This window comes from Myotis nattereri (assembly GCF_964212035.1).
Source record: "Myotis nattereri genome assembly, chromosome: X".
NCBI classification, from domain to species: Eukaryota; Metazoa; Chordata; class Mammalia; order Chiroptera; family Vespertilionidae; genus Myotis; species Myotis nattereri.
Window position 1 is genome coordinate 78,166,536 of NC_138078.1, and position 6,792 is coordinate 78,173,327.

Sequence of the window (6,792 nt, forward strand, 5' to 3'; positions counted from 1 at the left end):
CTTGATATCTTCCAGGAGTTTTTTTTATGTATTTGGGTGCTCCTGCATTGGGTGCATATATGTTTATCAGGGTTATATCCTCTTGTTTTATCGATCCTTTTAGTATTATGAGGTGGCCTTCCTTATCTCTTGTTATGGCCTTCACTTTGAGGTTATTTTGTCCAATATAAGTATTGCTACCCCAGCTTTTTATTTTCATTTCCATTTGCCTGAAAGATATTTTTCCATCCCTTCATTTTCAGTCTGTGTGAGTCCCTTGATCTGAGGTGGGTTTCTTGTAGACAGCATATATATGGGTCATGTTATTTTTTTTTTAATCCATTCAGTCACTCAATGTCTTTTGATTGGAGCATTTAGTCTGTTTACGTTGAAAGTTATTATTGAAAAGTATTTGTTTGTAGCCATTTTTATTTTTTGTGCCTGTGTTCTTTCTTACCTTTTTATTTCTTCTTTTTATATCAGTCACTTTAGCATTTCTTGCATTGCTGGTTTGGTAGTGATACATGCCCTTATCCTTTTTTTTGTCTGTGAAGCTCCTTATTTCTCCTTAAATTTTGAATGATAGCCTTTCTGGATAGAGTATTCTTGGATTTAGTCCCTTGCTTTGCATCGCTTTGTAAATTTCCTTCCATTCTTTTCTGGCCTGATGTGTTTCTGTTGAGAAATCATTTGATAATCTAATGGGAGATCCCTTGTACGCAAATTTCTGTCTCTCTCTTGCAGCCTTTAAGATTCTGTCTTTGTCCTGAACATTTGCCATCGTGATTACAATGTGTCTTGGTGTGGTTCTTTTTGGGTTCATCTTGTTTGGGACTCTCTGTGCTCGTGTGACTTTTTCTTCCCTATATCAGGGAAGTTTTTGGACAATATTTCTTCAAATAGGTTTTCTAACCCTTGTTCCTCTTCCTGTTGTTCTGACACCCCTATTATTCATATGTTGCTTCATTTCATGTTGTGTCATAGCGCCCATAGGCTTTCCTCCTGTCTTTAATTTTTTTCTTCAATTGCAGCTCAGTGTGGGTGTGCTTTTCTTCCAGTCTTCTAATTCGCTAATTCAGTCCTCTGCTTCTCCTAGTCTACTGTTGAAACTTTCCATGGTGTTTTTAATTGCAGCTATATCACTCTTAATTTCTTCTTTATCCTTACATAAGTTGTTGATTTCTGTCAGAGAGCCAGGGCAAAGATCTCATTTGCTCACCCTGGTAGAGGGAGAGCAGGAGTGGACTATTCATGTGAGAAGAGGCTGAGATTCATGGCTCCAGGTAGAGAGCAAATAATGACTGTTTTACTTCCTCCTTTCCAATTTGTTCTTTTGTTTGTTTGATTTTTGTTGTTGTTTTTTTTTTGTTTTTTTTTCTTCAGGAGTTGTAAAACATTTATTCTGCCCCTTTTTCATCTGTCATGACTGAAACTAAGGATTCCATCACTCGGCCCAAATCAGCTGCCAAGTGTAAAAGTCTTCATACATTGTGTCCTCTTGAACTAGGGAAGGAGTTGTTGAGTTGCTCCATCACTTCCTCTAACCCTGTGATTGTGTCCTGGGGAGGACTCAGAAGATCTTCCTCACCCATGGATTCTGAAGTTTGACTGCCAACCACCCAGAGCAGAATAGGCTGACTGCTGTCTGACCTCTGAAGAGAGGTAGAAGGCGAGGACACAGTTGTTCCATTCACCTTGGCTTGGGGTTGCTCCAGCAGCTGCCTTAGCCTATGCAGCTGGGACTCCAGCTGTTTATTGTGGTCTTCCTTTATTTGCATCCTGGCTTCCAGGTGGCCTTTGTGTTGACGAAGTAGCTTGGCCTCAGCAATGAGCTCAGCATCCCGGGACTCTGAGGAGAGGTGGGCATCATTTCAGGAGGAGATGACAGTGGGGACAGGCCTTTGTATTCATGCTGCTGCTTCAGACGATCATATTCTGCTTGCAGATTCCTGTTTTCTTCCTCAAGATCTGCTAGGATTCTCTCTAGCTCCCCTCTTTCTTCACTCTCTAATGAAATCAAGATCTGGGCAGGACTACGAGGCTGGCTCAGGGGGGAGTCCTGGTTCAAATTTCGGCAGTAATGCTGGATTAACAAATGTTCATCATCTATGCTCTCATTAGGAGAGATGCTGTCATTTAGATAAGATCCATTGCTGTTTTCCATTTCTGCTAGCCTGCTAGCATAATGTTCAATGCATGAATGAGTATCATCTTGTGAAAGTTGAGGGGACGAGGCAGGCGCAGAATCTACCGGCCAGAAGTTGATCAGAGTAACAGGAGTTTCCATGTTGTCCCCCTCTAAGACAGTCTGCACTGGCAGGTAGCCCATTCGGGAATGCTTCGCAAAATACCTTTTGGTTGGAAATTTGTTTTTTTAGTACATTGGCAAAGTCACGAACATCTTCTCCTGATGTTGTCGGAGTGCAATATTCCACCATGGGGTCATGCATTTTATGACCTTTTGCAACTCGACCAGAAAAAAAGAAACTTTGGCAGATGTCATAATTAAAGTGTTTCAGACTCCTGTACCTGAATCCAATGATTGGGCATTCCTTGCAGATGTTACGCTTGGCCTGATGCTTGGCGGTTTCCACAGCAGGCACTCTGTGCAGGACTGGCAGCCACACCACGGACTGGGGTTCCAGCCTCATCCAGTCTAGGAAGAGGGCCGCTTCGATCTCAGGCTTATTATTGGCAAACTGAAAGCAGCTTCTGACACTCAGCTCAATGTTACTGCCCCCAAAGGATGCAACTTCACCCAACTGTCTTGGGATTTGGATGGAATCATGCAGAAGGAGGCCCAACCTGCGCTGGTCACAAAATCCTGTTGAACTTGCCACTTGCTTGAAAAGGTATCTGTACTTGTCTTCCAAGTGTGCTTTACACAGAGAAATGATGGCTGTTTTAAAAGACAGGACCCGGATCCTCCCCAGCCCCGCCCCCCCCCCCGCCCCCATCAAACATTCAGCAGCCAATTGAGACACATATCCACGCAGAGAGGGACGTTGACTAGATTGTTGTGCTCTTGCTCCAGGAGGTCATAAATAGTGGTCAAACAATTAATGATCTGCAGGATGTCCATAGGCTGGTCATTTTGCTTGAGGTTGTGCAGATCCAAGGCATCACATGCAGCTGACAGGCTCAAGAGATCCAAGTAAAGAGCCTTCTACAGTCTTCGGAGTTTCATGGCAGTCCTATAAGCTGAGAACCTGACATTATCCAGGTCAGCTAAAGACTGGTAGAGCTCTGTCATTTTGGGATGGTCCCAGCATGTTGTTTGGGTCTCATGGTTGATATAGTAGGGCACTTTGTTTGGCAAGATGGCTCTCACCCAGGGACCCTGGACAGAAGTGGAAAGAAAGTGCTGGGATGCCGGGCCAAAGTCCCTGTGAGCTTCGTGCAGCTGCCTGATGCGGTCCTCAACAGCCACCTGCAGGAGCTTCCATCTGGTGTTCAGGTCTTCCAGAATATTGAGATTATATGATGACAACTGAATGCCCAATGTGGTGAGTTGACGAGCAAGGTCATTGACGTGGCTTACATTCTCTTTAAGAGGCGCAATTTCTCCTCGAAGTGCCTTGACTTTTTCCAGGTGATCCTGAATAGAGTCAATGAGGAGATCACCCATGGGCTTCCAGGATCCCTTGATCACTTCAGCTTGATGTAGTTTGAAGTCAAGCTCATCTGTGGCCTCCTGAAGTTCCTAGAGTCTTTCGAGGGCCTCATTGAGTTTTCTCTGCCAGTCAGCAGAGTGCAGGTTCAATTTTTCCCACTCAGTGTTGACCTCCTCAGCTTGCTTTTGTAGGAACTGTGTGACATTCTGGGCTTTTTCTTCAGGAGGCAGCACTATGGGCTCCTGGTAGAGTTTCTCTAGTCCTTCCAAAGGCTGCTCTGTCAGAAATATTCATACAGTCTCAAGAGTACTCATAATTACAGGTTTTTTCATTTTCAATTCCCTCTTGAAGGCCCTCTGTACATCATTCTGCTTCTGAACTGTTGGAAAATCACCCCCAACAGGTGCCTGCCGGCTACTCATCATCTTTCAGCTGTAGCCACACCAGAAGTTCTTGAAGAGAAAGGTGCAGACACTTCCACTGGTCAGAACTGGCTTCCAAATGTGATCTAATGTTGAGAGACTTTTTCCGCAGCTCACTCCACTTGAAGTTCATGTCATCCAAACATCTTTGTAACAGGACTGCCTCATCAGAACCTTCCAGGGATCTCAGGATTTTTTGGCAATTTTCATCCAGATTGTGATAGATATCGGTGTGAGCTTCGATTTCTCCTTGGAGGTTTTGCCATTGTTTCATCAGCTCTCTTACTCCCTTGGAATCTTCTAGGAGCTTTTCTTTATGGGTGGCATCCTGTAGAACGTTGGCAGTGGTTTCAGCTTCTGTAAGCCAGGCAAGAAACTTCTCCAGGTCCAGGGGCAACTGCTGCAGTAATCTATAAGTTTCTTCCGAAGCAGCCTCTCGCTCATTCACTCTTTTCTGAATCCTTGCCCCAGAGGCACTGATGTTCTCTGTAATTATGTGTACTTTTCTAGTATCATCTTCAGAATAAACCCGGAGCAGTTTCAGTGCCAAGTCATTTGCCACATCTACATTTACCTTCCACTGGTGGAGGTCTTTGGCCAGCTGCTTGGTTTCTTTGATTTTCTTTTGGATTGCATCCGTTGTGTAGGGACCCTCCTTCCAGGACTCAAGCTTGCCTCTGACCTGCCCCAAGACCTGTTCAGCTTCTTCCTTAGCTTCCAGCGATTGTATTGAATTCTTTAACATTTCATTCAACTGTTGCCTCCCGTTCTGAAGGTGTTCCTGTACTTCATCCCACTGATTCTGAATTCTTTCAATTGGGTCAGTAATGATTGTTCTAGCCTCTTGATTGCTGGTCTTGTTTTTCAAATTCTGGGCAGCAGTAATAAGTTCTTCCAACTGGGGGCACCTCTGTTCCAAATCCTGCAGTGTGGCCTTCTGCTTCATGATCATCTCATTGATGTCTTCAAGATCACCCACCATCTCCCTCTGCGACTTTATAACTCGATCAAGCAGAGACAGCCAGTGTTAAGTTCTGTCCAAGCCCAGTTGAAATCTGCTCGAGCAGGTACTTCCAAAAGCAAGGTGGTTGGCATTTCCAGTGTGGAGATGGCAGTTTCCTTGGTAACCACAAGTTATGTCACCAGAGTAACAGTCTGAGTAGGAGAGGCTCCAACAGTGGCCAGTCCAGGAGCTGGGCCAGGCTGCTTTGCCCTCAGCTCTTGAAGTAAATGGGTTACCGCCTTCCACTCAGAGCTCAGATCTTCTAACTTCCTCTTCACTGGCTCAGTGGCTGGTTTTTCCTTGTACAAATGCTGCCCTTTTGACAAAATCCCCTCCACATCCGGCTGTTTAGCTTGAACTGCTACTTCAGTTTCCTTAATATCAAATGGTCTTCTTTGATTTGGTTGATTGAGAATTTCCAACTGATTCCTAATGGAAGATAGCCACAGAAGCAGATGATTTAATTGCTCTTCAAGCTGTCCAAGATCCTTTATGTTAGCCTCAAGTTCTCCTTGTTTTGTAAGTAAGTCTCTAGAAATCTTTATCCACTGAAGATTTGTCTGCTTGAGCTTCTTTTCAAGTTTATCTTGCTCTTCTGGACTTATGGGAGCACTGACAAGCACTGTTCCTCCTGTTTCATTTAATTGTTTTAGAACTACCTGGTGCAGGGGCAGCTCTTCCACAAGTAACTTGACTTGTTCAAGTTTTTCTTTTAGCTGCTGCTCATTTCCAGGTTCAGGTGCAATAGTAGTAATGTTATCCACTTCTTCCAACCAGAGAATAAATTCATTTAAATCTCTTTGAAATTCTGACACGATATTCTTTTGTTTTTTTAGCCTCTTTCTTCTTTCTGCCAGCTGTTTGCAGACCTCCTGCCACCACAGATTCAGGCTGCCCAATTTTTCCTGTAGAATACCAGCATCTGTTTTTGAGGACTATTGAATTATCTCTTCCCCAGTTGCATTCAATACTCTGACAGCAATTTGCCGTTGCCCGATTCCATCCTGGAGTTCCTCTCTCTTGGAGCTTCTATTTCCACCACAACAATGTGGCCATGGAGGACGGGGCCACTTCTTCCTCGAGGGCGCTGAGCATCTTGTAAAGTTGCAAAACAAGCAAGGTGGCCACATTCTCTTCCAGGACATGCTGAAGCCTCCCCAAGATTAATGGGGCAAAACTCAGGTCACCATGGAAGCCGCCCTGGCCTTGAAGAGGAACCTGAGCCAGGCCCTCTTGGAGCTGCAGGCCCTGGTTCTGCCTGTGCAGACCCTCAGCTCTGTGACTTCCTGGCGAACGGCTTCCTGGATGAACAGGTGAAACTCATCAAGAAGCCCTCCTTTCCAATTTGGATGTCTTTTATTTCTTCTTCTCCAATTGCTGTGGCTAGGACTTCCAGTACTATGTTGCATAACAGTGGTAAAAAATGAATGTCTCTGTCTTCTTCTTGATCTTAAGGAAAACAATTTTTATTGTTTTCCTATTGAGTTTGATTTTAACTGTGGGTTTTTCATATATAGTCTTTATTATGTTGCGGTATGTTCCCTCTATTTCCACTCTACTGAGAGTTTTTATCATAAATGGGTTTTGAATTTTATGAAATGTTCTTTCCACATCTATTTATATAATCATATGATTTTTATCCTTAATTTTGTTTATGTGGTAATATCACATTAAGTAATTTGCAGATATTGTACCACCTTGGCTCCTAGAAATAAATCCCATTTAATCATGGTGTATGATCTTTTTAATGTATTACTGAATTTTGTTTGCTAAT

General features: G+C 43.7%; 1 pseudogene across 1 annotated transcript; it reads right to left on the reverse strand.

Moving 5' to 3' along the window:
• Positions 1–1,376: 1,376 nt before the first annotated feature.
• LOC308511186 (dystrophin-like) lies at positions 1,377–6,025 on the reverse strand (annotated as a pseudogene). The gene has a single exon. The product of its transcript is annotated as a dystrophin-like (transcript).
• Between the last annotated feature and the right edge of the window lie 767 nt (positions 6,026–6,792).